Source organism: Triticum aestivum, chromosome 2A (genome assembly GCF_018294505.1).
Source record: "Triticum aestivum cultivar Chinese Spring chromosome 2A, IWGSC CS RefSeq v2.1, whole genome shotgun sequence".
Taxonomy (NCBI): domain Eukaryota; kingdom Viridiplantae; phylum Streptophyta; class Magnoliopsida; order Poales; family Poaceae; genus Triticum; species Triticum aestivum.
Window position 1 is genome coordinate 120,287,315 of NC_057797.1, and position 9,583 is coordinate 120,296,897.

Here is a 9,583-nt window from a genome sequence, read left to right on the forward strand (position 1 = left end):
GGCTTGGTCATATCTGAACCATTACTACATCACTTGATCGGTTTAAAACCACAAAGGGATATCACTAGGGGGCTTGGTTGTTATCACACCATAGCTACACCTCTTGATAGGCGTTTAGCCACAAAGGAAATTGTGTGGGGCCAAAGAGAGTGTTGCACAAAGCACAAACTCAAACATGGGCACCCACTGAGCACAGCTCACAAAGTTACTTGGGGGCTTTTTGTGCAAAGCAACAAAGAGTTTGAAAGGACCCTTGTAATTGGCTATCAAGCCACGGCTTGGAAGCCTGGTGTATTCACCTAAAACCCTGGGTTAACCTGCCTTCATCAAGTAAGCCGCTCCTGTCCAGGTAATCCTGGTATGACCCACCGAACGTTTGACAAGTAAATCTTCTATAGACTCTGAACTTGTCAAAGTTAAAACGACGATTGGTTAATTGGAGGCCCATCTTAAAAGGCTTTGTTAAATGGTTTAACTCAGAGGCCTGGCAGCCCATGAAAAGCCTTGATTTGGAGCCTGGTAGCTCGTAAAAAGCCTTGCATATTTCTTTTTTGAAACTTATTTGCTAAGTTTTCTGACTTTTTAAGGGTTATAATGTATTCTGATAAACCGGTGTCCTTGACCCGGCTTAGCTCTCAACTACAAGTTGTCAGTACATGATCAGTTATAAACAATGAAGAAATGTCAGACAACAGGATATATATTTTCTAAAGTACAAAGCGTACAACAAGTTATGCACTTTGTACTTGGGGGCTAATGTCTGTTTGCTCTGATTCACTACATCTTTTATAAAGTCTCCAGAACAATGCAAGCATTATCCTTGACACTTGGGGGCTAATGTATATCTGTTCAAAAACGGACGCATTGATTAAAACCCGGATTACCTTGCAAAGCTAAACCGGCCTTTGGGGGCTACGCCGAGGAAAGCTATATCATTACATCGGTAAAGTATCGACCTTGGTTTTCACTGAGGATCTAACATTTTGAGGGTCAGTGGGAGAAACTTAAAGTATTACAAAGACCCGGTTCACGATTAACATCATAAAACGGCCCTTGGGAGCTACTTGGGCTGGCATTTCAACTTTGGAGTCAAGAAATAAAGGGAGATGAAAATACCTCATAACGTTCCTTCATCAAATTCACCAAACCGGCTTCGTAGTCATAGTTTGAGTGCAGACGATTTAAGAAACCGGAGTGAAGCTCTTCATTGTTGATATGGGCATAACTTGATAAGTCAGTACTCCATTTGCCCTTCTCCCTAGCAGCACGCTCTTCTTTGGCACTATGTTGGGCCAAAATTACAGGATGGCCAGGAGAGCTGTGGCATATACCAGTAACAACAACATCATCTCCTTGGCCTTCAGTGGTTTTTGCGGGTGATGACGAAGTTTCAGTATCTTTCATTGGACTAGCCCGGTTTTGAGCTGCTAGTTCAGTATCCGAAATGGCAGGATCAGCTTCTGCTGGTTCACCAGTATTCCGGTCTGGAAGGGGCGGTTCAGCAGAGGTGTCTTCAGGAGGAGGGCCTTCCGGGTCACGAGTTTGGTCCGGTTCACCTATTTGCTCTTCTTCAACAACAGCCTGGTCTTCTGACGGATTAGTGGCCCAAGCTTTCTTGCTGGGTCTGGCTTTGGCTCTGCAAACAAAAATAAAAGAGGTTTAGCATCCTATTCAAGATTCGTAACACATTGGAAGAAAGGGTTTGAAAGCTTACCCAACCACAGTTTTTAAAGGAGAGAGTTGGGTTGTTGTTGACTCGCCAGAGGATGAGGGAGGTGTCACCTGATAATTTGAATCGGACGAATTAAGAGGTTGTCTGAAATAACCTGCCTTGGGATAAGAATGGTCAGAAGTGGAAGAGACCTCAGACCAGCGCTTCTGAATCAGGATATCAGGTAAACTGGCTGAAGTGACCTGTTGGCCACTGTGTCGGGTTGTCCGGCGAGCTTCATGCTACTGTGTCTTCAAAATAAATGTTGGGTCCAAGTAAGCAAGAGGATGAGAAAAGCTTACTTTCCGGACTGCTTGACGGGTTTTTTGTGTTGGCATAGAGTCTGAACCGGAGGAAAGGGTAATTACCTCTACATCATCAGCTTCGCTACCTTCTACGTCCTCCTGATAAAGATCATTGTTAATGAGGTGCATGAAAAGGGAGCCAAGTGAGTCAAGTTCTACCTCAACTTCTAGATCATCAGCATCGTCATCAAGTTCCATGTTGATCCGGTCAGCTGTTTTCCGCTTTGAGGTCCGCATGACGGCTTTGGTTTTGGGACAAGATGGTTTGACCGCTTTATCCCCGGTTGGCTTCACTGCTTTATCAACGGATTTCCGTTTCCAGAAGGGATCGTCACCCTATATACATACGGAGAAGAAGGATTACAAGTTGAACAAATTAAAGATACCAAAGATGAAAAGGAAGTATAGTGCTTACAGCAGGCGGCTTGTTCCTAGTATAGAAGGGGCTCAAGCCGGTTTGACTACAGACTGATTCCGACTCATTCAAAATCTTCTTTACACTTTCAGCGACCTCTTCATTGGTCACCTGAATGTTGCAATGGCGTTAAGGGTCTTCAACATCATCGGTGTACTCACACATTAAACTGGAGCGTCGGCTTAGCGGCAAGACGCTCCAAGATATCCAACAGCTTACGAAATCAACGCCTGTTAAACCGTTGGCCATAAAAGCCCGAAGCTTGGCGAGTTGAGGGGCATCCAACAGCGCATGAAATCAACGCCTATTAAACTGTTGGCCATAAAAGCCCGGAGCTTGGCGAGTTGAGGGGCATACTTGGCCCGTTCTGCAGAACTTAAGCGTTGCGGCATAGGATGGGTGTTGGAAAGCCGGTGATCACGATAGCCTAGAAGGGGATTTTCATCTTCAGGAGAAGTATCTCTGTAATAAAACCAAGTCTGGTTCCATTCCTTCAGGTGACTGTGCAGTTTGGCATGAGGAAATTCAACTTCCTTCCGCTTTTGAATTGAGACACCACCAAGCTCAGTGTTGGGGCCATTTACAAACTCTGTGTGCCGATTTAGATGAAAAAAGTCCCGGAACAGCTCAGCAGTGGGCTCTTCTTGCAGGTACACTTCACAGAAGACCTGGAAGTTGCATAGATTGGACACCGAGTTGGGTCCGATATCCTGAGGATGGAGTTGGAAACTAGCAAGCACATCTCGGTAGAACTTTGACCCTGGCGGTTTGAAACCACGGCCTATGTGGTCGACGAAGACCACAACCTCGCCCTGCCTTGGGGTAGGAGGATTTTCTGTTCCTGGAACTCGCCATCGAATTTCAGTTTTCTTAGGTAAGGTACCAATGCTGACCATCCCGTTCAACTGTTCCTCGGTGACCTGGGAACGAGCCCAATTGCAAGTGGCAAACTGTTCGGCCATTGTCAAACAAAAAGCTAGAAAAGAAATGCTAGTTTGCAAATTATTCACAGTGGTATACAAGATGCAGTGGAATAAAGTTATACAAGTATGTGAAATTGCGTAAACCGGAGACGAATACAATAGCGAATGGCAATATCATATCAAGGGCATGCATGTGTTGTTAAATCGGATTATTACAATCAACATAAAGAAGGTCTACCAGTTTACTAGGGGACTAATGTTATGAGATAGATTGTTTTTGCAAAGGTAAACCGCCTACAGAGGATGTCGATATAAGGCGAAAAGGGCTAAGTAAGGAAAAACAAGTTTCATAGGATCACATGGGAATTTTGGATCTACCGAAGACAGAAAGGCAAAAATATTCTGACCTAAAAAGAGTAGGACCCGAAACAGTTTATGAAGGACTAGATCAGTTTTTTGCGCATAAGGATTTGTGGTGGTAACAGAAGATTAGTCATGGCAAGGGATACGTCAAGCATGAAGTGTCCATCTATAGACTAAAGGCAGAACAGGGAAGAACAGCACTGAAGCACTGATGAACTTCAGAAGAACTGCGAAGAACGTCGAAGCCCTAGAACAGATCTATGGCAGAAAAAAGCAGAGAACTTACCGGAGCTGATGAGGAAGCGGAAAGGCACCGCAGTATTCTGGTGCGTTCAGGGTGATGCAGCGGCCAGGGTCGGAGCAGAGGCGATGGTCGACGGTGGCGGCGGAGCTCCAGAGGCTGAACAGCGCAAGGAAGACGACGCGAAGAGGCACGAGGGGGGAAAGGTGAAAATGACCCCTCGGTCCTATTTATAAAGGCAAGAGATAAGTGTCAGGCGCGAAAATCGAGGGGCCAGAAATTTGGAAGTGAGGCGGAGCTGTCGCCTCGATTGTCGGAGACCCATTAATGAAGATGTGTCATACACAAGTTTTAAACAGATGACGTCATGACGGTTTACCACGATCCGAGAAGATGACGTCACGGCGGTTTGCTAAATTATGAGAAGATGTTGAAGACGAAGTTTTTACTAAGGATTGACATGAACCTGTTCAAATCAATCTGGGGCCTAATGTTGGGGATATTACTACTAGGCGTAAACCGGCCAGGAAAGGCCGGGTTAACTTCATTCGTAGTTGATTATGCTTGAAGCCCATGTAGACAGAAGAGGAAAGGTCCAGGTCCTAGAATGGTTTAAGGCCCGTAGCCGTGAACCGGCATTTGTATGGAACTTGTATTGTAAGATAGAAAGAGTGGAGACCGAACCGGACAGGTTTATGAGCCGGTCTCGGGACTCTGTAAACCGACGGGCGCCACCCATGTATATAAGGGGACGACTCGACAACGGTTCAGGGGAACAGATAACGACTCGAGAGCCAGACAAGCGGATTCGCTCCCTGGCCTTCGAAACCCTAGCAATACCAAACACAACTAGACGTAGGCTTTTACCTTCATCGAAGGGGCCGAACTAGTATAAACTCGCCGTGTCCCCTTGTCCAGTTTAACCCCTTTAAGCTAACCCGTTGCGATGGCTCCACGACTAAGTTCTTTCACAAGGACATCTGCCGTGACAAACCAACGACAGGCGGCAAAACACATTTGATTCAAGCTCGTCCGAAAGACCTCTGTTTCTCCCTCCACTTCCCCATTCATACATGGTGGGCGGCAAAACAAACTCGACTCATCCGAAATCGATGTAGGCAAATATTTTCAATGGGGGTAGGTTTGTAACTTCGCTCAGACATGACACAACCGCCCTACCTGTCAGCCCCGTTCATCCACCGTGGGTGCCAACCATGGGCGCCAACCACCATCTCCTCGCCCGAAATCGCTCTGGGTAAATATTGGTGAGATGTGAGATTACCGTCGTATCCCTAATCGACGATACGTACAAATTTTAAACAGGGGCTAAGTTCGTAACTTTCCCATATTTCAGACAGGCGCGTCCCAAAAACATGGTTCCCCATACCTCTCCCTCCATTTTCCCATTCATACACCGTCCGCGCTAGAACACCATCCCCACACCAGCCCCCGTACGCCACCCCATCCATCGCTGCCGTCCTCCACCCCATCCATCGTCGCCGTCCTCCACCACATCCATCGTGTAACACCCCGGATATGATTTACCCAATATGTATTCCAACTCTTGCTGATTCCGGCGTTAAGTTATTTTATTTTCTCGGGTTCGGGCATTTGTCTCTGTGTGTTGTTGTTGTCATGCATCTCATATCATTTCATCATGTGCATTACATTTGCATACGTGTTCATCTCATGCATCCGAGCATTTTCCCCGTTGTCCGTTTTGCATTCCGGTGCTCCGTTCTCCTCCGGTGGTCATTTCTACCTTTCTTTCGTGTGGGGGGATTAAACATTTCCGGATTGGAACGATACTTGCCAAGCGTCCTTGGTTTACTACCGGTAGACCGCCTGTCAAGTTTCGTACCATTTGGACTTCGTTTGATACTCCAACGGTTAACCGAGGGACCGAAAAGGCCTCGTGTGTGTTGCATCCCAACACCCCTCAAATTTGGCCCAAATGCCACAAAAACCCTCTCCATCATGTAGAGCGTTCGATCACGATCGTGTGGCCGAAAACCGCACCTCATTTGGACTCTCCTAGCTCCCTCTATGCCTATATAAAGACACCCCCGAAAATCTCCTTCTCCTTCCCCCCGAAATCCCTAGGTCCATCTCCACCCGCCGCCGCCAGACAAAATCCGCCAGGCCGGACATTGTCCGACCCGCACCACCGTAGCCACGTCAGCTCCCGCGAGCCCCACTTCACTGCGAATCGCGCCCGGCCCGCGAAGCCCGCCGCGGGCCCTCCACGACGCCGACCGGGCCCGAGGCTCCTCGCCTCTTGCCGCCTCTCTTCCCCGAGGCCGGCCTCCCGGAGCACCGCGCCGCCATCTCCGGTGGCTCCGCCGCCGCCCGGCTTGCCGCACTGGGCCGCCGCCGCAATCCCGCACCGGAGTCGCTTCCGCCGACCGTCGTCGCCGCTCCATCCGCCTCGCGCCGCCATCTCCAGCTCCGGTGCCCGACCACCGTTGACCTCCTCCTCGTCCGCTTGATCCGGCCGCGCCCCGTCGCCGGTGAACAGTTGCCGGACAACCTCGTAATCCGCGCCGATCCAGATCTGGATCCGGATCTTGCCTCGGTTGACTTTTTGCCCCGAAACTCTAATATTTTGCTATGTTCATTGCATCGTAACTTTGCATCCGTAGCTCCGTTTTGGGCATATAGCATATCAAATTGTTCGCCTCAGAGAGCATATCATTTCATCTCATTGCATCATTTTCATTTGAGTTCATCTTGATGCCCGAAATGCTGTTGGAAGTATGCTAGTTGAGATAATTGTCAGATCTGCTGCTCCATTTAGATATTTGTCATTTTTGCCATGATTATTGTGTGCATGTTATGCCCATGAGCTCTACATATGTTCTGTTATAGGTTTTGCCATCTTTCCAGTGGTGCCATCCATGTATTTTTGTGATGTGTGTGGTGACTAGCACAAGCTTGCAAAGTGGTGCACTTGTTAAGTCCTTGGTCTGTTTATCTCATTATGCCATATGTTCATGTTGTTTCCTAGTGATCCGTGCCTCTTTTGAGGATGATCAGTAAGGATGATTTGTTAATCTTGTAGTGCTCTATCCATCCATGTCTTTGTTTGCAATTATGGAGCACCCTAGCTTGAGTCAATCGAGCTCTACTTTTGTCATTTCGTGAATCTGGGCAGATTGTCTACTTGTTAGCGATTTTGCCGATGATGTTGTAGTTGATCCGTGCATGCTATGTTATTGTTCTTGCCATGTCTAGCTTGTATATGTGTATTCTTGATGGGTGTATGCTTAGATTGTCATGACATGCTCTGTAGTGAGTGCATCGAGCTCGTAAACATGCCTACTTGATATCTGTTTTGCATGTCCCAGTTTTCACTAAGTCTGAGAACTGATTATGTTTTTGCCATGTTCACATGCTTGCAAATGTATTTTCTGATCCCTTTTGGCTCAAGGTCACTAAGGGACTTTTGTTAAGCTCTTTGAGTAGCTCCATGCCATGCTTTACTTTGCCATGTTCAGGTCCTGTAGCATATAGTTTTGATGCTCCAAAGAGTGCTATCTGATCTGAAATTCCAGACAAGTGTTAATTTCACTAAGTCTGAAATCTGTTTACCAAATGCATTTTTGCCATGCTTGTTTGAACCTGTTAATGGATGAATTGGCCGTAGCTCAGTGCTAGTCTTTTGTTAAGCATCATGAATGGATTCCTGCCATGTATTTTGATGCCATGTTTGAGTGCTGTAGCATGTTCATCTCGTTGCATTTAGTTGACTACTTGCTGTAAATCGCAGACCGTGCCATATTTGAATTGCTTGCCATTTCCAAACCGTGACTCCGATTCCGGCGTTCTTTATATCGTTTTCAAGCGATTTCATCTCATATTTCCAGTGGCACACTTGGATTTCCAAGTTGAGGCTGGGTTCATGCATATCTTGTCAAATCTTGCATATGCATCCCGCATCGCATCCCGCATAGCATACCATGTTTGCATCATGTTGTTTGAGTTGTGCACGTGGTTGATTGCGTTCCTTTTGCTTGTTTGTCTTGTTTGGGTAGAGCCGGGAGACGAGTTCGCTAATGAGGAGCCCGTTGAGTTTGCTTTCGAGGATCTAGTCAACTCTGACAATGTTGCAGGCAAGATGATCATACCCTCGAAATCACTTCTATCTTTGCTTTGCTAGATGCTCGCTCTTTTGCTATGCCTATGCTACGATGCCTACCACTTGCTTTTCATGCCTCCCAAATTGCCATGTCAGACCTCTAACCCACCATGTCCTAGCAAACCGTTGATTGGCTATGTTACCGCTTTGCTCAGGCCCTCTTATAGCGTTACTAGTTGCAGGTGAAGATTGGAGACTGTTCCTTGGTGGAACACTATTTACTTGTTGGGATATCATTATATTGCCATGTTATCTTAATGCATCTATATACTTGGTAAAGGGTGGAAGGCTCGGCCTCTCGCCTAGTGTTTTGTTCCACTCTTGCCGCCCTAGTTTCCGTCATATCGGTGTTATGTTCCCGGATTTTGCGTTCCTTACGCGGTTGGGTTATAATGGGAACCCCTTGATAGTTCGCCTTGAATAAAGCTTCTCCAGCAATGCCCAACCTTGGTTTTACCATTTGCCACCTAGCCTCTTTTTCCCTTGGGTTTCCGGAGCCCGAGGGTCATCTTATTTAAACCCCCCGGGCCAGTGCTCCCTGAGTGTTGGTCCAACCTAGAGCCCCTTGCAGCGCCACCTCGGGGAAACTCGAGGGCTGGTTTTAGTTGTACAGATTGCTTATCCGATTGTGCCCTGACAACGAGATATGTGCAGCTACTATCGGGATTTGTCGGCACATTCGGGCGATGTTGCTGGATTTGTTTTAACTTGTCGAAGTGTCTTGTAGAACCGGGATACCGAGCCTGATCGGAATGTCTCGGGAGAAGGTCTATTCCTTCGTTGACCGTGAGAGCTTGTCATGGGCTATGTTGGGACCCCCTGCAGGGATTGAACTTTCGAAAGTCCGTGCCCGCGGTTATGGGCAGATGGGAATTTGTTAATGTTCGGTTGTAGATAACTTGAACCTTAATTTAATTAAAATGAATCAACTGTGTGAGTTACCGTGATGGTCTCTTCTCGGCGGAGTCCGGGAAGTGAACACGGTGTTGGAGTAATGCTTGTCGCAGGTTGTTCTCTAGTTATTCGTTCGCGCTTTGCCTTCTCTTCTCGCTCTCTTTTGCGAATAGGTTAGCCACCATACATGCTAGTCGCTTGCTGCAGCTCCACATATATTACCTTGCCTTTCCTATAAGCTTAAATAGTCTTGATCGCGAGGGTGCGAGATTGTTGAGTCCCTGTGGCTCACAGTTTACTTCCAAACCAGATGCAGGGCCAGACGACTCCGTTCCAGATGACGCGTTAGAGCTCAAGTGGGAGTTCGACGAGGACTCACGCCATTACTATGTTTCTTTCCCTGATGATCAGTAGTGGTGCCCAGTCGGGGTGATCGGGACCGTGTCGCATGTTGGGTTGGTCTTTTATTTTGGCACCGTAGTCGGGCCATGAGTGTTTGAATGATGTAATGCTATTTATGTACTTTGTGTGACGTGGCGAGTGTAAGCCAACTATGTTACTTATCCCCTTATTATGTATTACATGGATGTTGT